At 44.6% G+C, this 22,458-nt stretch overlaps 1 protein-coding gene across 1 annotated transcript in view; it reads left to right on the forward strand.

The window, feature by feature from the left end:
• The first annotated feature begins 1,381 nt into the window (after positions 1-1,381).
• Positions 1,382-22,458, forward strand: part of ELOVL7 (ELOVL fatty acid elongase 7) — a 41,271-nt gene continuing 20,194 nt past the window's right edge. Inside the window, exon 1 of the mRNA XM_083404345.1 lies at positions 1,382-1,548. The gene's annotated coding sequence lies outside the window, so the exon portion shown is untranslated. The remainder of the gene's footprint in view (positions 1,549-22,458) is intronic.

Below are 22,458 nucleotides of genomic sequence, written 5' to 3' on the forward strand. Positions count from 1 at the left end.
TTCCACCATCCCTTTAGAGTGAAATGGGAATGGAATCTCCCGTGATGGACCAACTCCAGACTTGCCATTGTGACTAGGTGGATAATTTGGTTTTTGTTTTGTGTGACACTTTTTGCATGGTTCTGGAAAGTGCGATAGCACTACTAGATCTGAGTCACTCCGGAGGAAGATGTTATTGCGCTATGGAAGGAATAGCCTGGAAAACATTTGCGCCAATGTCTTGTGCAACTGGGCATTGCCACCACATGTAATAATAATCCTCCCATCCTGTGCATCCTCTCCAGCAGATATCTGGTAAGCTCTCATTAGAGTGACACAGTTTGGCCAAAGTAGAAGACAGCTGCATGCCACACATGCCTCCAAATGATGAAGAGATTCCAGGCACTTGTAAAACAACATGATATTCCCGCCCCCCTCATGGGCTGCCAACAAAGCAAGAAAGCTATGGCCATTATCTTGCAAAGGAACTTGTCTGACAAGTTCAGCAATGCGTGGTCTGACAGAGTAGGACAACACCACCTGAAGATGAAGCATTTCCATAAGTTTTTTCTTTCTTTTTGCATTGTACTTGCATGCAAACAGGAAAAAATACACCAAAACAAGTATGATTAAGTACTTTTTTTTCACAGCAGGCAGCTCTTTTCGGTCCTGAACTCTGAACAATGACATTTCCCCCCCCCCCATTATTTAAACCCCACCCATCTGACTTGCCCCAGACACTCTGGACAGATTCCAACATATATATAAAAACATGATAAAACATTTTTTTTTAAACTTCCCTATCCAGGACTGCCTTCAGATGTCTAATGTAAAGGTTGTAGAGTTACTTATCTCCTTGGCTCAGGGGGTCCGATAACTCCATTCCCTACAACGTTTCTCAAATGATAATAGGGACGCCCTAAGAAAAAGCGGGACATTCTGGGATCAAATCAGGATGGCTTTTGTAAATCTAGGACAGTCCCTGGAAAACAGGGCACTTGGGGGGTCTGTGGCAACAGGGCCACTGAAGAGGCGAGAGACTGGGGAAGAGGTGTCTGCTGGATATATTTCCCACTGGACCGCAGGGCAGCCCTGAAGCTGGAAAACAGTGTTTTGTTTAACCGTCCGCCGCCACGAGAGACCTAAACAAGCGAGGCGCCCTTGCTGCCCTTTCCTCGGCTCCCCTTCCCGCCCAACCGGCCCGAGGAGCGGAGTCCGGGCTTCTGGCAGCAGCCGCTTCCCTCAGGTGGGCGCTCGCTCCGCCTCCCGCCCTCCACCTGTCCTGCCTGCTGCCGCCGGGAGGAGGAGGAGAGGAAGGGCCGGTCCCCCAGCGTCACGTGCGGGCGTGTGTACGGCGGCGGCGGCGGCGGCTGGGAGTCAGTGACTCACTGCTTCCTGCGGCCAATCCCACGGGCGGGTTCCGAGGCCGGCCCGGAGGGCGGGCGCAAGGCTGGGCCGCGCCACGCGGGGCGGCACACTGGCAGCCGCTTCCTTTTTCTAGCGCACTCGCTCGTCGGCTGCTGCTGCTGCTGCTGCGGGCGCGAAAGGGAGCCCGGCTCGCTGAAGAGGGTAAGCAAGGCTCTCGTCGCTCCGCGCCTCCCTTCTCCCGCGCGCTTACCCCGGGGAGGAAAGGCCTTTTGAACTCGGGGAGGAGACGGCGCTGGAAACGGCGCGCTCTCCGCCCCGGACCCTCCACTTCCTCGCGAGCGACTTAGGCTTGGAGAGGATGGAGCCGAGGAAGGGACTCTCTGGTGGGGACCGAGGGGTCTTTGAGCGGGGAAAGAGGGCAGTTAAGAAGGAGCGTCCGCTCCCTTAACGCACCAGCAGTAAGAAGTGAGGTGTGGAGATTTCACTCTGGGACGCGGCGGGGAAGGGCTGCTGGGGCTGGTCGTCGTCATCGTCATAATAGAAATAGTCATAACAATAGAGGTCAGAGTAGGGCATCCTCCTCTCGCCGTTGCAGTTCCACTGATAACCTTCTTCTAAACCCCCTCAAAAACAAAACACCCAACAGAAACCTTGCTTGAAGAAGAGCGTGGTTCGCTGTGGGGAGTTTCTGTCCGGCTCATCCTGATCTAATGGTTCTTCCTTCTTTTGAACTAAAGCGATGGCTTGGCTGGTGGAGGACTTGATGTGTTGTGACAGATCGGGGTTGTTTGGGAGGGGGGCTCTTTGGGGGAGGGCGGGGGACGGCGCGATTCCCTCACCCATCCAGGCTATTTGCATGCGAAGCGCACGCTCCCCCCCCCTCCGAAGAGCAGCTCCGGCTCCACCTGGGCATAACCCGAGCGCTCCGGGTGGGTGGGCTTTCCTTGGGATCCCTTGAACCGCGGGCACTTTTTCCAGTGGTCCTTGTTGCCGCCCTCGACGTCGCTGCCGAGGGACCGGCGCGGACACGTGGGAAGCGCTGCTCTGGTCGGATTAAGGAGGCAGCGGCTCGAGGCCCAAGGGAAGGGAAGCCAAGGTGTTTCCCGGCGTGACCTACAAAACGGAAGCGGCCTCGGAGCTCGCCCTGCCTGTCTTATTCGCTCGCTTGTGGTTTTGCCCGGCCCGGGGGCGGCGAAAATTAGGGATACCGGTGCGGTTTGTTTGCCAGCGGAGCCCTGCTGGGCTCTCGAGCCTCTGTTGAACTTGCAAATCGCGAGTGCTCTCCTCCACCTCTGCGCCGCCTTCCTTCCTGCAAGTGGTGTCCGTGGATGCGCTTGGCCCTTCGGGAGGAGTCCCAATGCTTTTAGGAGGCTGTGTGCCTGGTGATCAAAGGCAGCCTCCATCCGTAGTTGGCACCTGAGAGACGACTGCAGTCTTCCCTTCCAGGCTGTTGCAATGGGCTGGCATGAGTCGTAACTTGTAAGAACAAGTTAGCACCGAGGATGGAAAACAGGCGATGGGACATGATCATTTTTCTGCGTTGAGCAAGTGATGGCAATCTGCTGGGAATTGGGTGGTTCTCAGCTGGGTGTCTCCACACCCCTGAAGGGTGTAGGAAGGGGTTTATTCACGCTTGGATAATGCAACTGGAATGGGGTGACAGGATTAAGCATAATTTGCCTTTTGCAAAACGCACTTCGCTCGAGACCTTCTCTCCTGTCTTTGCGGCGGCTGCTGGAGAAATCCACCTACTACCAAGGGTTAAGTTTCGGCTCCTTCCCAAGACTCCACCCACTGTGATTAAAAGAGCCGGAAAGCCTGTGAAGACTGGCAGTAACTCTTAACTATTTGATATTAACTGATATGGCCTGACACACCGAATTGGCAGAGAGGGAACACTCATTAATGAGAGGAGCTTGGGAAATATTCCACGCTTGCATTTGTCAACCAGTATTTGTAGAAAAAAACATTTGGCCAGCTCTGAACCCAGCCCAGTCCCCAGAAGTATGAATGAATTACATCTCTTGCAGCAATAGGAATAATAAAACAGTTTCCTAAGTCCTGTTTCTCCAGCTGCTGTTTTTCTTTCCATCCTTTATTTCAACTCTCCTGCGGTAAAAGATGGTGCAAGCCATTTTCAAAATCCAACCAGAGTGTTTCCTAAGTTATTTCCTCCCCAGTCCTTTCTTCTAGTTTTACATTTAGATTATCTGATCTCCCTCTGCCTCCAAAAACTTTGCATTCCAGTGGTCTGTGGAGCTGTAAAAGCTGGGTTCACCTTTCTGATCAGCCATGAAATTGACTGGCCTCAGGCTGGTCTCTCGCCCTGCAAAATAGGAAAAGCAACAAAAGTCTCATGGAGGTGCTGTTGGGATACACTTGATTATGCTGTAGGTCTAGGTGCCCAAGGTGCGTTATTACAAAGTGCACACCAGCAATCTTAGATTTGCCACAGGGAATTGCAGTTAATCCAGGCTCTATAATAATGCCAGTACCATACAAAGGTTCTTCATGTGCCTGCTGCATTCACAACTTAAAAATGCATATATGACAAAAATGCATGACAAGGCCCTAAACGGCATGTAGGATTCAAAGGTCTAAATGGATTATTCTGGCAATCAGTCTGGCTAATTGCTACATTTAGGATTGGGGAGGTGTTTTCCTTCCACAGGGCAACCTAATTTGAGAAAGATGCTAGGTAATTACTGTTGCCTGTAGCATGTGGCTTGACGTGTTCATGGTACTTGACGTGCTCTGTTAGGTACCTTTTGTATGGCCAGCATTGTACTGGTGTTGCGTGTGTCAATCTTGGAGGTGGCTGGTATGTCATTGAGGTGGATAGGGGGACCAGATGGATACAGTATCTCTTATAATGCTCCTATTAAACTCACTGATTGAGGAAGGGAGGAAGCAGGTTAAACCATGGGTTTCACAACCATATCTTATTGTCACAGGGCTGGAAATGATACATTATTCGGCATGCTTATATTGGCAACTATTAGCTACTGTTTCCCCCATCTGTTTTATGCTTTCAGTGTGACAGGCATATGTTCAGAAGGTTTAGTTCAACTTTCCATGGATAGGCAAAAACTGACCTGTTGAACTTTTGCCTCTTACTGCTGTCAAATTCATGGCCTCTGCTATCTCCCCTCACCTCCCACAGGTTCTCTAACCATCTCAGCCCTGAACCCTTCACCTTGGAAGAGAGGGTTATCTTGTTTTCTCTCTCTTTATGCTTCTTGCCATGCCTGTGGTATATAGGTTTTATTAAAAAAAACCAGAAACAGACCACATGGTTTGCCAATGTTTTTAAGTGAAGGGCTGTGCAACATTGGCTAGTATTTGTATAGACATGACCTTGTGTATTAAGGGATGTAGATGGTTTGGAATATTTACCAATATTTATTTCAGATGATTTATGAAAGACCTTGGTATGTATACAGCTCTGGGATGGAATGCTTCCTGAAAGAGTTTTCCTTGTAACCTCCCTGTTGGATCACTGCAGTGGGGCTATCCCTTGAAGACTGCTTAGAACAGGCACCCCCAACCTGCAGCCCTCCAGATGTTTTGGCCTACAACTCCCATGATCCCTAGCTAACAGGACCAGTGGTCAGGGATGATGGGAATTGTAGTCCAAAACATCTGGAGGGCCAAAGGTTGAGGATGCCTGGCTTAGAAGCTTCAATTAGTACAGGATATTGCTGCCAGGATTCAGACTGTGACCTGGTTCGCCCATATCATGCCAATTCTAAAGCAATAAAACACACAGGATTTAAATATGCATTTCAAGTAATGTATTATTTGTTTATTATTGAAGTATTTATAAATGACATTTTCATAAAAAATATTACAAGTACAATGCTTTCATAAAAGCAAGAATGCCAGACATCAGGAAAAGCTGGTTAGCAAAGAATCTCAGGTTTAAAAGGCCTGCCTGAATTACACAGTTTTTGACCTTCAGAGATGCCTGCATACATCACCTTTATTTACAACATGGAATAAAGGTGGTATAGAAATGTAAAAGGATTAGTTCAATTCATTTATTAGCTAGCCCATTCAAGTAATTCACGTTGACACTGAGCCTAGGGAAAGAACATTTTGCTGCCTGGTCTAGTCCTGCTTTTTGTGGGGGTGTAAATGAGGAGTCTGGATATGTGGTTTTAAGGAGAAGTGGAAGCTAGCAGGTGCATTCGAGTCGATTCTTGCATTGACAGCAATTGTTTGTGTGCAAGCAGTGTTTAGATTTAGTACTCTTTAGTTGGCTGCCCACTTGGGAATTAGTCCTACTGAAATAAGTAGAGCTTACGTCTGAGCAAATGTGCCTAGGTCCAGGCTGTTACCTGGTGTGAAAACTGAGATCTTGGAATGAATGTTTTTAACTACCTTATAGGGTGCGGCAGAGCATTGTCTTTGGTGCTATTTAATGAAGCCACTGAGAGTGGTCATTAGGAGTTTTGGGACAAGTTACCATCACTACGCTAATGACACTGAGTTCTATTCTTCCATAACAACTGAACCAGAAGAGGCCATGCAGGCTCTGCACCAGTGCCTGGATGCAGTGGTGAGCAATATTAAAAACTCAGATACATCAGCTAGGTGCCAAATGGCTCCTAAAGTCAATGCTACAGCCACCAAAGCGGAATGTCTAGTTGCCATTTTGGGGCCAGGCGGCTCAAATGTCATATTTTTCAACATGACTTTTTGGTTCCTGAAATTCATTCTGATTGCCTAGATAAAATATCACAGACAGAAATCTACAGGATGTGTTGTTAGTGTGTGAAAACAGGCAAGAGCCAAGGATCCCCAGGGATGCAGATGGTGGAGACATCAGGCACCATCCTGGTGCCGAGGCATCTTCACTTGGTCGCAAGTAGCCAAGAGCCAGGTGGTCCCCATATCTGAAAAAAATGGTCACTTCCCTATGCTGAATGGAGTCACAGTCCCCACTAAAGGAGCAGCTTTGCAGGCTGGATCCAGCTTTGTCAATGGAAGCTTAGGTAGCCTCAGTGACTAGAAGCTGCAACTGGTACCATAGCTCAGACTTTTGCTGGACTGCAAAAACTTGACTGCAGTTGTTCTTGCATTGGTTACTTTAGCATCAGATTACTGCAATGCCCTCTATGTAGGGCTTCCCTTGTACTTGATCTGGAAGCTGCAGTTCATGCAGACTGCTGTCGCTGATAAACGTGAGAACCATCAATTAGCATCTGTCAGCTTATAACACCTTTCCATGCGTTTCTCAATTTGCTACAGGGCCAAGTGCAAGGTGTTATTATCAGCATATAAAACCTTTAACAGTTTGGAAACAGTTTTCTTGTAATATCGCCTTACCCCATATATGCCCACTCAGCTGCTTTGATCTCCAGAATTTACAGTGCTTCAGAGATGCCACAAAATACCTGCTCCAGACTTGGAGGAAATTGATCTTTTCATGTGGCAGCACTTAAACTTTGGAACTCCCTGACCATTGACATCAGGCAGACATGTTCTCTCTGTTTTTGGCACCTCCTTAAAACCATTTTCTGGCCAGCCTCCCCTGACATGTAGAATGTTGGTTTCTAACTTATTGAGGTTTTTAAAAAATAAATAAATAATGATAATATTTATTAAGTTTCCATTTTTCAACCAAACATTTATTACATATCTTTTCATCACCTATAATTTGACTCTTTCAAGCCTCTAACTCCCTTCCACCCCCCCAAACCGTCTTTCTATCTTTACATAATTTCCTCGCATTTCCAATTCCCCCTATCCATCTACCTACTTTCATTCCTTAAAATTCTTTCTCATTGTAGATAAGTTTCTATTTCTAAACTGCAAAAACCTTTAAATCAGTACTGTTAGTGTTGTCAGAGATCTACAATGTTCTTTCAAATATAAAATAAATTTACTCCAGTCTTTTTCAAACAGTTGGTCTCGCTGGTTGTGGATTTTCCCGGACAGTTTTGCCAGTTCTGCGTATTCAATCATCTTAGTTTCCCATTCTTCTACTGTTGGAATTTCTTGCTGCTTCCATTTCTGGGCTAAAAGAATACTTGCCGCCGTTGTGGCATAAAGAAATATATTATAATCCTTCTTAGAGATTTCATCACCTAATATGCCCTACAAAAAGGGTTCTGGTTTATTCTGAAAAGTATTCTTAAATATTTTCTTAAGCTCATTATATATCATATCCCAATAAATTTTTACCTTAGGACAAGTCCACCACATATGGTAGAAATTCCCTTCTTTTCCTTTACATTTCCAACATAGATTGTCACTTGTACTATACATTTTGGCTAATTTTGTTGGTGTCCAGTACCATCTATACATCATTTTAATTATATTTTCCTTTAAAGCAGTACAAGCAGTAAATTTTATTCCTTTCTTCCATAGCCTTTCCCAGCCGTCTAGTTGTATATTATACCCAAAATCATTTGCCCATTTTATCATAACACACTTGACTTGCTCATCTTTGGTATGCCATTCTAACAGTAGATTATACATCTTTGATTTTAAAATTTATTATGAAGCTTCTTGTTTCTGTTGGTTGAAAGAGTGGGTTTTATTATCTACTCCAGGGGTCAGCAAACTTTTTCAGCAGGGGGGCTGGTCCACTGTCCCTCAGACCTTGTGGAGGGCCAGACTATATTTTCAAAAAATATATATGAACGAATTCCTATGTCCCACAAATAACCTAGAGATGCATTTTAAATAAAAGGACACATTCTACTCATGTAAAAACACGCTGATTCCCAGACTGTCCGCAGGCCGGATTGAGAAGGTGATTGGGCCGGATCTGGCCCCCGGGCCTTAGTTTGCCTACCCATGTACTACTCAGATCTACCAGTACATCCCATTCTGCTTTCTGCTTATACTAATCTAGCAGAGCATCATGATAGCATTTTCAGTTGGAATGGCTTCCTTCCAACTTGCAGCATGTTCTGGATCCAGCTTTGGAAAAAAAGGTACAGTGGTGCCCCGCAAGACGAATGCCTCGCAAGACGGAAAACCCGCTAGACGAAAGGGTTTTCCATTTTTCAATGCGCTTCGCAGGACGAATTTCTCTATGGGCTTGCTTTGCAAGACGAAAATGTCTTGCGATTCTTGCGATTTTTTCTCGTTCCCCACCCCCTTTTTCTAAGGCACTAAGCTGCTAATAGCCTTTTAGCAGCTAATACGCTAATCCCTTAAGCCTTTAATAGCCGCTAATAGCCGCTAAACCGCTAATAGCGCTAATCCGCTAATAGGGTTGCTTCGCAAGACGAAAAAACCACTAGACGAAGAGACTCGCAGAACGGATTCTTTTCGTCTTGCGAGGCACCACTGTACACTGGTTTGTACATGGTGTTTCCATATGTCAACCAACACCTGTTAGATCACTCAAAAGTTCAGCCTCTGAAGCAGCACTGTATGTGCAATGTTTAAAAAGCGGCTCTTTCTGTTACTTAATTGAGTCACATCTGCAATACTTGCTGCTTGAGTGCATCGTATATATACTAGATGCTATCCTCGTGGTGCCTGTCATGATGCATTTCTTAGATCAATTCATTGATCTCTCTGTAATGTTAGGACTAGAAGTGCATGGATTATGTCATCTGAAATGTGGTGTTTGTACTTGGCAAGGTTTTCAGGCACTTACTTGCATTATGTCATTCTGAGATCCAGTGGTGGAGCCGAGAGTGTCTAGTCCATGGCAACTTCAAGGTTCTTAGCTATGAACTATGAATTCCAGGCACATATTCAGAAGGCTTACTAAGAGAAATGGAAACTGTTTGGCCACTATGCTGTTTCTAGTACTGCTTGCAGAACAGAACAAAAGCAGCTGCGGTATGAATATTCAAAGGTGTCTTTGCTCGGGCAAGTTCAAAGTTTAAAATATTGACCTTCAAAGCCAAACATATGGGTGGGGCCAGGGAAGATGCACACTTGTAAATGGCTGGGGCTTAGTAGACTGGACCCAGTCCAAAGATGGGCCCAGAGAGGCGGTGTACATAACTTTCAGCAAACTGCTTAAAAGTTAAAGCAGAAGGTGCTTGCTTAGTGATATTTGCTCCTCTCTTTGAAATCTAAATTGATAATACAGAGGTGAGAATTGTGGCCATCTGGAGGGCATCAAATTGGCTGTCCTTGCATTAAAAAGTAATCTGTACCAAAGTGAAAAATGTCTGTCTACTGTTCACATATTTAGAGAAGTCTGCTCTAGTATTGAAACTGTTCGTTTTATTTGACCACTGCAAATGAACATCACGGCTTTTTGCAGTTTGTTTTATTTCAGTCATATAATTACCATATTTTATTACTTCAAACCATGCAATTTGCGGCATCACATATGATGCCCCAAGTTAGTAGTTGCTGTGATGCCTGTTGTTTTCTTAATTTGTCCTTCCCTGGCCGGTACTACCATCGGGACACTACTGCTAATTTCCTTCTGCCAATTCCTTTGTGCTCTGAACTAAGCCTTTTCTCATTCCTTGTTCATATGCATGGCAGCAAGGGTCTTTCTGCATGTCATGATACAAATTTTCAGAGCACTCCTTTGAGATCTGTGGCTTGAAGCTTAGTCACCAATCCTGAAGAAATCCCATTCAGACTGTTCTTAACTCTGACATTAGAAAAGTTGATTCTGCTTATATAATTGTTTCACTGCAACTCAAAATGTGCAACCAAGTAGCATTTTATACATAGGCAGACACATCCCTGTATCTATTTTTATGGTAGCCTTTCAAAGTCACTTGAATTGCCCTTTCCTTCTATTTTTTGTTCTGCTCTAAAATAATGCCTTTCTCACAGTGTCATATATTAAAATGGATTTGCTGTATGTGGGTCATTCCACACAACCAGCTTCTTCTGCAACCTCTTCTCACTTTTTTTTTTAGCAAAGTCTGGAAGCCCCAGGGTTTAAATGACCCCCACCTCACATTTCTTTAATACAGCTTCTTGGAAAGCCCTTTTAATCCTCCAAATCAGACATAGGCAACTCAACCCTCCAGATGTTTTGGGACTACAACTCCCACCCTCCCTAGCTAACAGGACCAGTGGTCAGGGATGATGGGAGTTGTAGTCCGAAAACATCTGGAGGGCCAAGTTTGCCTATGCCTGCTCCAAATTCAGAAATTCACCAGGGCCATGCCCAAAAAGTATTTAAGAGGTAGCAGTATTTGATTAGTTCATGGGTTCCTTCTGCTCTTTTTCTTGTGAAAAGCACTGAAGCAGAATCCCAAAAGAGCTTGTGGATTAAAAACTTGCATGTGCTGAAGCTTGTGGGTTTGATGAGCACATCAGCATATCAGCGCAGGCTTCCTATCTACTGTATGTGAGTAGCAAACATTTAGCACAGCCTAATGCTTTATTGTGGGACACGGGTGGCGCTGTGGGTTAAACCACAGAGCCTAGGACTTGCTGATCATTAGGTCGGCGGTTCGAATCCCTGTGACGGGGTGAGCTCTCATTGCTCGGTCCCTGCTCCTGCCAACCTAGCAGTTTGAAAGCACGTCAAAGTGCAAGTAGATAAATAGGTACCGCTCCGGCAGGAAGGTAAACAGCGTTTCTGTGTGCTGCTGTGGTTCGCCAGAAGCGGCTTAGTCATGACCCGGAATCTGTACGCTGGCTTCCTCGGCCAATAAAGGAGATGAGCGCCGCAATAATGCTTTAATCTCTTATACTTCTCCTGTTGTTGGCATCCGTCTGTCTCAAGAGGCAATGGAGTGCACCTCCAGGGATGAAATCAAACTGCTGCATTAGCAGCACCCAAGTGCCCTCTCTGGGTTACAAGCCTGAGCAGTGTGCACTGAGGTCCTGGAATGGCCAGACAACAAGACCCCCCTCTTGGCCTCGCTGATCTGGTCCAAAGGAAAGCATAGCAATATGTTTTGCACCAGCTTGGCTGCAGGAGTTGCAGGAATGGGGCATATGAGGCGCCATCCAACCGTCTTAGGGACTCCACTCCCAATTTGTGTGGGCCTTAATCCGTAGCTTTCTACTGAAGACATCCCACAAGGCAGCAGATGACCCAGTATAAAGTACCGTATTTTTCACTCTATTGGACGCACCGGACCACAGGACGCACCTAGTTTTTAGAGGGGGAAATCAAGGGGGAAAAGTTTACTATCTCCGTGGCTGGAGAGGCTGCGCAAAGCTAAAGAGGAAGCCAAGGCAGCGAGCTGATCACACTCGCTGCCTTGGCTTCCTCTTTAGCCTTGCGCAGCTTCCCCGGCTGGAGAGGTTGCACAAGGCTTTTCTATGAGGAGGGAGAAGCCCGCAAAAGCCGCGTGAAGCTTGTGTGTGGCTCTTGGGGGCTTTTCCTGCCTGCCTCCCCCCCCCCGCACTCGCTCCATAGGACGCACAGATTTTTTCCCCTTAGTTTTTAAGACGGAAAAAGTGCATCCTATGGAGTGAAAAACACGGTAAATAATGTGCCTATAGCAGCTGGTTTGCACACAACTTTTATCTATGCAAAAAAGGGCCTATGTTGGGGTATACAGGGAAGGTGTTTTCTTTCTACACCTCTAGAAATGCTGTGTGTGTTGGTGTTAGGGTTTGGCCTCCGCTGCTGTATATCTGACATTCATGAACACCTCTGAAATCATGTCACAATTTCTCAGCTATTCAGTCACCTGGGAAAAAGCATATTCCTAGAAGCCAAAAAAAAATTTTTTTTTTTGCCAATTGCATCTGCAACTGAGAGCAAACGTTAATTATAACTAACAATAGACTTTGTGTACTGAAATAGATCCCAGCCTCAGTATCCCGTAGGCATTTTCCGACATTTGCAGGTCAGATTAGTCTTTTCAGGAGGTCACAAGCTTCAGATACTAAATAGATTATAAATATTTGGTGAAGGGATGCAGAGCCAGAGCCACACTCATTCAGTGCAGTCTTAGCATTCACACGGGCTACTTCAAAACAAGTTGGCATGCAGGCCAACTTTGATACATACTCATTCTAACTGCATATGTTGAAACTGGGTAGGAAACTTCTCTTTCCCTACCCCGGCAAACTGTTGTTGACATTACTATATTTATTCATTTTACAACGCAAATGACATCTTGGAGAGAGTTGCTTCTCTCTACATTCTTTTGCTTGACGGTTGGTAAACAGAGGTTGGCAAATAGAAACTGTGAATTCCACCCATTGATGGTAGAGTCCATTATCAGTAAATGTTAGTGGGGAAGCAGATAAGGGGGTTCTATTGAGCAGTCACCTATTGCTGGAAGAAAACTAGTTTTGTTTGAGAAGATTTGTGAAGCTTCTCTGCATATACAGTCAACTTGACTCACATAGAAGAGGCCCCTCATCACTAGTGCTGTTTTTGACATATAAAACCATAAATGGCTCAGGACCGCAATACCTGAAGGACCACCTCTCCCCATATGAACCGACCCAAACCCTGCAATCATCGTCTGAGGCCCTTCTCCATGTGTCTCATCCACATGGAGGTCCCGTGGCAATGGCTCTCACTTTGTGGAATGCTCTCTGCAGGGAGGCTCACCTGGTGCCCCCATTACATATCTTAGATGCCAGGCAAGAACATACTTCTTTAACCAGGCCTTTGGGTGATTAACATTATGTGTCCTTTTAAATGTGTTTGTGGGATGGGGGTTATTAGTTTATTTTTGCTCTTGTTTTTGTGTTTTCCTCTTGTGTTTTTCTGTTGTGAACCACTCTGTGATCTTTGGATGAAAGGTGGTATACAAATTTAATAAATGAAAATAAAAGCCTCTTTCTGGGCAGACTGAGACTGGTTTACTCAAATGGCAGCTGCGCTATAAAGTGAGAAGAATTGTTTCCAAGGTTGAAGCCAGTTCAGAGGCTAAAGCTTGTATACCTTAAGCACATTTTTGCCGACGGTGAAAAGAGCCAGCGTGTCCTACTTTTTATTTTTTATTAATAGAGGTTGCTTTAATTAGCAAATGTAGGTATAGAGGATGGGATAGGGAAAGGGTTCGTTTTAGTCAGAAATTAAGACTTTTCTGTGGCTGTCTTTCTTTGTGTGTGTTTATGAGGGTTATTTAATCCCCACGGCCATCTATCTCAAATTGGCTAGTGAAACAGGTGTCAAACTGGCACCCTTTCTAGTTTTTGTGCTGGTCTGGATAGGTAGGTAAGGGCATGAATCCATATGCCTGAGATATATGTTTTGTGCTTTATTGAAAAGCCTTTTCTTTTAAAAAACACAACAACCACAAAACCATCTTTTCATTTTTATGCTGGGCATTGCTTCTGCTATGTTGGTCCTCAAGCCCGGGGAAAAAGAGAGGTTACTTTATTAACCCCTTAATAAGTAGTATTATGTTCATGGTAGTGTGTAATGTGTAGGTCTCACTGTCATAAAAACCATACACCGAGGTCCAACACCTCCTTGAAGTATGAGCTGCTTTTCTAGGAGTCAAGATAAGAGCAAATAATTGTATTGTTCATGCTGTTTTAGGGGTTGCTGCATGTTGCTAGGTGATGGGATTGGTTTTTAAAACACTTGTGTGCAAGTAGTTTAACTTTATAGCAGTTGTCCTCATGCATTCCCCCACTACCTAAACTCGCTGAGTAACTCTCTGTTAGAAACCTGGACTAAAGACCCGAGCTATAGTACACAGTGTAAAGAGAATAACTTAAAGCTCCTCTTTTATTTGCAAAGAAATTTATGTTCCTAGAACCTCAGTTTATGCAGTAGCTGCTCCAACTGTATTGGCACATAAGTATGGATATTCTTTTAAGGAAGAACCCTGGGTGCATTACGCTGCTTTTGTCTAGGCATTTCTTTTGGGTGTATTCATGAGCACAGCTGTTTCGGTGTCCTAAATATGCCTCATTTTAGGCATGTAAGAAAGCTTTTCATAACTTTGCCAATGACACTTCATTGTGCTGCTTGATAAGATGCCATTTGAAACTCTGGCATTCAGTAGGAGAAAGTGCCGGCGGTAATGGTATGTGTGGTGGCATCTAGCAGTAGCTCTTAGTCACTGCAACCAATAAAGACAAAGGGGCATTTTGGCTTCAGAGTCTGACCACCTGTCATAGTGCTGAAGGGGTTGCGGTCCATCATCTCCTTAGTGGTCTGGCTTTTACTTCATTCTACATTTTCTAGAAAAATGCCTCCCAACATTAAATCAGAAATGTAATCAAGAGGCTGGCAGGGGTGGCCAGGAGAGGTCATCTGTTGCCTGACTACCTACATCCATAGAAGGTGAAACAGGAACAGCACAGGAACAGCTTGTCCTTTTCTTTGTGGAGAGATGGTTGAGATGGAAGCAGCAAAGCAGTTGCCCATTAATACCTTTGCAATTGTGTGACTTACTTTGTGAGCATCTCACATCTCTGGAGAGGGGTGGTGGTCTTTGTCAGAGAAGAGGGTCACAGTGTGTGTTACTAAGCAGCATGTAAGTCTTCACCACAGACACACATTCCCATCTCTTCCTCTTAAAACTCTTCCACAGTCCCATGACCAAGACGGGATGAGAAGAGGGATTTGTCTGACTTCTGTGGCCTCCAGAAAGGAAATGAATGGATTTTGGATTAAAGGGGAAATGAATTAGAAGGGGACCTGGCGACTCTGTTTTCAAAAGCATTTAAATAGGTGGGAGGCACTGGAATGGTAATTCAGAGTTCACTTCTTGCACCAGAATGTTGCCTCTGTAGAAGGGTGTATCTGGTCACGGTGTTCCATTCAAAGCTCTTTCTAGCCAGACAGAGTCCAAGGAATAAAGGAAGGTACTCTAGATGCCAACTTCTGATGAGTGTCCTTGGCAGCTAACGCTTTGAAGATTTCATCTTTGAACGTGGTGCTTTCCTTTAGCTATCATGGCTGATATTGCAGCAGATTAGAGGCCTCTTGGGTGGCTGGAGCCAAAAGAAAGAGTCATGAAAATAATGGGAAGTGTGGGAGGGACATTTAGCATCTTGACTTTCTGGAAGCACTGCCTTTGGCATCAGTTGCAACATGAACCAGTATGTTCACAATTGGCTCAAGTTGACTTTCATCTTTATGAGACAGATAGTTGTAGTTTGCAGAATCTGTCCAGCATTTTTTGTGTTGTATTCCAGTTGTTTCGAGGGCTCTTCAGAGGGGTAACTATTAAAAAGAAAAAATTCTATGTACTAAATTCAATAGGGCTTGAATCCTAGGCAAGTGTGCAAAGGAGTGCAGTCAAAGTTGGTTGTCTTAACTTCCAGTGCAGCGAGAACATCATTGTAACGGGGAGAGGGGAGTGATTCAGTGTATTCTCCTTTTTATAGACCATTTTAGCTAGCAATGGCTGTGTTTGATCTTTGGGTGTTTTCATGTGTTTAAAACAGAGTATGAACTTGAAAAATCAACATTGGTAGAACACTCTGAGTACATCTTAAAATATCTTTCTAAGTAGATGGAGGTATATAATTAAGGCCGGCTTGGAAACTTCCAAATTGGTAACTTCCCATGGAAGCAATTAATTTTAAACTCCTTCCTAGTTGTGTGCATATATAAAACCTTTTATATATTGTCCATTTATGTAAATAAAAAGTAGGGTGAAGAATGGCAAATGCATTTCGTGTGGGCTTTTTGAGAATATTTTTCTCCCTCCCTCCCTCTCCCCCTTTCCTGAACAATTACCATCCATTATATTAAATACCTTCCCTCCTAAGTAATGTGATGGAGCTTTACTTTGATAACCCTCCCCAGATGTCATTAGCTGATTTTGAGTGGTGTTCTATTCCCACTGCGTGCTCTTGCTCTTTACTGCATGCTATTAAAGCAACTGAGCACCAACAGTTTCTGCTTCCCTTCCTTCACCCCCACTTTGCCAGAAATGCCCAATGCCTCATTAGTTTTCATCAGGAATTTGGATGGTTTGAGATCCCTCCAACAACTGAAAGTCTTCTGCTCCCTATGAAAACTCCACTCCTTGCTGCCCCTTGTAGGCCCATTTGCCTCCCACAATATCCCATGTAATCCTGTATTAGCACTGATGTCCCAGGTGCTGCAGCCCTATTAGTATAATGTAAATCAAACTCAATGCATGGTTGACATGACTATTCTTGGTAGTGTATAGTTCCCTAGTGAATTTCCAGCATAGGGATGTTTTACTGCATCTTCACCTTTGTGTGCATGGGGGGAGGGAATGCTAATCTTTTTACAGAAATACTTTGATCCATTTTCACCAGCTGAAAATTCCCTGAATAGTTTAGGCAGTCACACCTCATCCCATGTGTGGCTTTGGATTCCTTAGTATTCAAAGCAAATACCTCATTAAGCCTGGGCTCCCTCTTTGAGACAGTTTCGCTCCTATCCCTAGTCACTTTTTGCACCTCTCAAATTGGATTTTCCCTACTCCAGTTCTTAAAATGTGACCTTTATTAAAGAATCCATTGCGATCCTAACACTCAGCCTGTCTATGCATGTAGAGTGGTACCTCGGGTTACAGACGCTTCAGGTTACAGACTCCACTATCCTATAAATAGTACCTCGGGTTAAGAACTTTGCTTCAGGATGAGAACAGAAATTGTGCGGCGGTGGCACAGCGGCGGCCCCAGTAGCTAAGGTGGTACCTCAGGTTAAGAACAGTTTCAGGTTAAGAACAGACCTCCAGAACGAATTAAGTTCTTAACTCGAGGTACCACTGTACTTCTATCCAAAAGTCCATAGAAAGTTTCCTTCAGCTTACCTGAACTTTTCTTTTCCCCAGTTTCATATCTCTTTTGCTCATCCTTTCCTGAAGCCCTGCTAGATGGTCTGTTTACTTCCTGTCACCTTTCCATCAGCTGTCCTTTCTCTTAGCTTCTGTTCTACACCTCTTGGTTCCCCTTTCGTTTATGTTTCCTATGTGTCATTCTTCACCTGCCTCCCCTTTTTCCCATTGGCTTATAGCCCCACCAATATGCCACAACTAGACATATTCATCCCAAGTAGTCTGGATGTTCTGAACATTTCGTGCTATCCCAGATGACTGCCGAGTGGAAGAGTCTTTCTGCCATTATGCAATAAATGCTACCTTAGATTCCTATTTTGAATCTATCTCAATCAGCATTTCATATTAACCAGGTGCATTTTACACCTGGCTATTGGCCACTTGTGTACAAATTACGGTAAGCTGCCAAGGCACCAGGATGGCTCCTGATGTTTCTACCATATGGCGATGCATGGCTGGGATTATTGGATCTAACCTGTTTTCACACACTAACAGCACATCCTGTAGAATTCTATTCGTGACATTTTATCTGCACAATCAGAATGAATTTCAAGAATCAAAAAGTCTTATTGAAAAATACGACTTTCGAGCCCCAAAATGGTAACTATACATTATGTTTTAGTGATTGTAACCCTGGTTTAAGGAGTTATTCAGTAGTAACATTATTGTTCTTTTCTTCTCGCTACCTCTTTTGCCAGATGCCTGGTATTACATGAAGACATAGTCTTGAGTTCATCGTTGGTATAGTACCTTTATAGTACCTTCTGGTATTTAAGTATGTTGTCATGTAGCATTTAAATGGCATGTATTTAAAGGGGGTGGCTGCCACGTAGACAAGATGTAGGGACCAGTTCCTAGGGCTTTAGTACCACCAACTCGAATGCATAGATTATTTTGACTGTCAGGGTGTGTGTCCATGTGATACTAGTTTGAGGCATGGCCATCTTTGTTAGCATGAATTTCAGAACAAGTACTAATTTGTTTCCAGTGTATCTGGTTTATAGTACCGTACATATGTTTAGGATACCGAAACTATTTTTTAAAGGAACTTTGTGGAAAGACCAGACATACATTCCATAAAATTGAAAAACACTGCAGCACTCGGAAAGGGGGCACCAATTAAATGGGTTTTCCACAGTCTTTGAAAAGGGTGCTTAAAACAATGAGAGGCTGATTCTGTTTCTTTTGCTGACACAGTTTCAAAGTTTGCTTGCTTTTCCCCCTGGGAAAGTGTTCAATTCCTTACATGCTTGAATGTTGCTAGGCAATTGCCTCTTTCATTTTGCTTTGGCTACCATTTGCTTTTCAGAAATTGGCATTGCTCATTTTTGCCATTAACTCTGTGACTAAGGCCAAGGGGGAGATGGTGGATGCAAATGGAGAAACTGCCTGTTCTTCTGGCACTAAAATGAAAATAGGAAAAGTAGATTTTGTTTTCGGGAGTTAGCTGCAGTGTGCCTATATTTCTCCCACCCATGGGCAAGTAAGGTAGCTGAGCATGCTTTTAAAAACACATAGAAAATAGAAAGCGTTAAACGCCTACTACCTCTTAAGTATTCCCTGCATGGTAAGATATTCCTGCCTGGTTTACGGGTCTGATATTCCTGTGCCTCTCACCAGCAACTTTTGTTCACTGGAGTGACACTTCTTTACAAATCAGTTGTACAGCCAATTTATTGCTGTTTAGCTGCCAAGGAAAGACAACTTCTGTTCAAAAGTTGCACTGAGGCTAAACTTCAAACTCAACATTTAAGAATTTTGTTAGCTAGAAATTAGGAATGCTACCTGGGGTTGTTGATGGTTTTTGTAGCCTAGAACACTGGAGGGCACCAAGTTGGTGAAGGCTGCCATACAGGCCTGCTTCAGAGTAGACTTGTATAGGATTGCATACTATTTTTTTCTATCATTTAGGTTAATCAGCTAAACCTTTCAGTTTACTAAAAGCTGCTCTGGTCAAGTCAGGTAGCAGTTTTGTAACTTGTACCTGTGTAGCCAGTGTAGTGTCCTCTACATATAGCCAGTGTGGTGTCCTCTGGAATAACCGGCTCTTGGCAGCCATTGATGAGATCGCGCCTAAGCGCCCTCTGCGACCCCGTCAAAACCAGGCACCTTGGTTTACTGAGGACCTCCGGAAAATGAAGCGGGATCTCAGACGGCTAGAGCAAGTATGGCGACGGACTCGTGACGGAGCCTCAAGAACATCTTATAGGACGCTTATGAAAGCCTATGAGATGGCTATGAAAGCTGCTAAGAAATCTTACTTTGCAGCTTCCATTGCATCCGCTAGCTCTCGCCCGGCACAACTTTTTAGAATAATTAGGTCAATAACGTCCTTAGGAGGACAACCAAATTTAAGCACAAATTCGACCCACAACTGTGAGGCATTCGCGAGCTTTTTTGTGGAGAAAGTCCTGTTGCTCCGCCGTGACCTCCCTGCCAATTTAGATACAGTGACTGAACTGGAGGCCCCTTGACTGACTTCAGGTCCAGTGTTGGACCACTTCGATCAGATACTCCCTACTGATGTGGATAGATTCCTCCAAGTTGGTAGGCCCACCACCTGCCTCATTGATCCATGCCCGTCTTGGCTGATTAGGGAGTGTCCAGATGTTGCGCGGACCCCCCTGGTTGAAATTATCAATTTGTCCCTTGACACGGGACATTCCCAGGGGAACTGAAGGAAGCAGTGGTGTGTCCACTCTTAAAGAAAACTTCATTAGATCCCTTAGACCTATCCAATTACCGCCCAGTTTCAAATCTTCCATACCTGGGTAAGGTAATTGAGAGAGCGGTTGCTGAACAGCTTGGTAGGTTTCTGGAGGAAACATCGGCATTAGATCCATTTCAGTCCGGTTTCTGTCCTGGTTTTGGGACGGAGACGGCTCTGGTTGCCCTAACAGATGATCTCCGTAGACAACTGGATCGAGGCGGGTCAGGACTGCTGATCCTTTTAGATTTGTCAGCAGCCTTTGACATGGTCGATCATGATCTTCTGGACCACCGCCTCGCAGATGTGGGGATACAGGGCATAGCCCATAACTAGTTGTGCTCTTCTATCTCTGGTCGGAGACAGAGGGTGGCACTAGGGAGGGAAATGTCGTCGCGCCACTCGTTGGTGTGTGGAGTGCCGCAGGGCGCAATTCTCTCCCCAATGCTTTTTAACATCTTTATGCGCCCCCTTGCCCAGATTATCCGGAGCTTTGGGCTGGGCTGTCACCAATATGCTGATGACACTCAAATCTATCTGTTGATGGATGGCCACACTGACTCGGCCCCGAACACACTGACCAGATGCTTGGAAGCTGTGGTTTTGTGGGAACCGATTGAAACTAAATCCTTTGAAGACAGAGGTCCTATGGCTAGGTCGGGATGGCATGGGGATGAGGGACCAACTCCTTTCTTTTGCGGGGGCCCAATTAGTGCCATTGCCTTCCGTTAAGAGTTTGGGTGTAATCCTTGATGCCTCCCTTTCCATGGAGGCGCAAGTTACAGCAACAGCCAAGGCGACATTTTTCCACCTTCGCCGCATCAAGCAGTTGGTCCCTTACCTTTCCCGCCCTGACCTGGCCACAGTGATCTATGCGACGGTCATCTCCAGACTACTGTAATTCGCTCTACGCGGGGCTGCCCTTGAAGCTGTCCCAGAAACTCCAGCGGGTACAGAATGCTGCAGCGAGGCTCCTCACGGGGTCTCTGCCATGGGAGCATATTCACCCAGTGCTTTTCAAGCTGCACTGGCTCCCGGTGGAGTACAGGGTCAGATTTAAGGTGCTACTTTTGACCTTTAAAGCCCTTCACGGCCTAGGACCCTCGTACCTATGGGACCACCTCTCCCGGTATGCCCCACGGATAGCCTATTTTAATGTTGTATTTTACTTTTGTTTTTAAGTTGTAATCATTCATCTTGTTTTTATTATTGCTTGTAAGCTGCTCTGAGCCCGGCCTTGGCTGGGGAGGGCGGGGTATAAATAAAAAAAATATTATTATTATTATTATTATTATTATTACTACATGATGTTGGATTAAAATTTTCTTCTGTTCTGCTGGCATGACCAATTGTGGGAGCTGATGTGAATTGCAGTTCAGTGACATCTGGGTGACAGCAGGTTGGCTTCCTCTAGTGTGTGCTTTCTGAGCATATGAGCAATATTGAGAGGCTATTGCCCTCTCCATTTGGTGTGAATTTGGCCCAGGGCGAGTGGGGAAGGAAAAGAGCAGTTGCAATACTGTCAAGAAGGTGGATCTAATCAAAGGGGGGGGGGAGGGTATCCAAAGAATACATCTTTCTCATGGGCCCCCCAAATACGAAGCCAACCCAGTCTATATAAAACAAGGTATCTTGTTTTCCTTTTTACTAATATGCATATTTTACAAGTAAAAACCATATGCTTGATTTAAGGTTTTATTTAGTTGGGGGCCAGCCATTCTAAAAATACATAATAACCCACCCATTACAAAGACTCAGGACAGGTAAAAAACCAACACCCTGTTTCCCCCAGTAACACTGAATAAAGCCACTTGAAATTTTCCTAGCATGTTCTGAGACTCAAAGACCAGCCCCAAAGGTAAGCCTTGCAACACCTCTTTAAATTAGCAAGGCTTAGGACTGCAATAGAGGGCGTTTCATAGCTGGGAAGAGCTAAGTATCACAGAGATCGTATCACTAAAGCCAGAAGTGAAGTAATAATGAATAGGGATGAGATGGAATCATTGCCTTTGAATACTCATTAATTGGTTTTTATCATGCTGTCTGTCTCTGGTCAGGTAGGGTTTTAAATAAGGTACAGGTTTCCATTCTGTTCACTCCCAAGAGACAACAATTGTATTTTGTTGTTGGGTATTGCAGGTTTTTGATATCACGTAACCAGTAGTCTTGTTTATTTGGATTTTTAAAACTTTATATCCTGTGTTTTTTTACTGAATGCAAAAGTATAGACTACAATAATAATAAAAAATTAAAACAAACACCACAGCAACAAAGTGCATAAAGGGGCCAAAGAAAGAAAGAGAAAATTCAAAATGTCCTTGTCCCTAGTAGAAGAGCAGGTCTTCATTGGATGGATCTTAAGTTTTGTAGAACTCATATGAGAGAAGGTATAGACTAAGATAATTGGGTCTAAAGTTGTTCATGGCTTTAAAGTTAAGGAGCACTTTGAATAGGGCTCAATGCAGATTATATGTCTTCTCAGTCTAAATACACCATCCAAGGTGGTGCTGGTCCTGATGGAGGGTGAAATGAGAGTTAAGGATGTGCCTATGTGTCTCTCTTCTCCACCCTGTCCCAGGACCATCTGTGGAAAATAGTGAATGAGAAAGGGTTACACAACCTTCCTCTAGCATTTCTAATTTGGTTGAGATTGGAGCCCCTCTTCCCCATTATTCTGAGGTTTGATGCCCTGCATTATGTCTTTCTTGGCCCAGGGGTCACCAGCCAACCTTTTGGGACCTGTGGGCCCATTCTTATTTTTAT

Source organism: Podarcis tiliguerta (genome assembly GCF_965153285.1).
Source record: "Podarcis tiliguerta genome assembly, chromosome: 11".
NCBI classification, from domain to species: domain Eukaryota; kingdom Metazoa; phylum Chordata; class Lepidosauria; order Squamata; family Lacertidae; genus Podarcis; species Podarcis tiliguerta.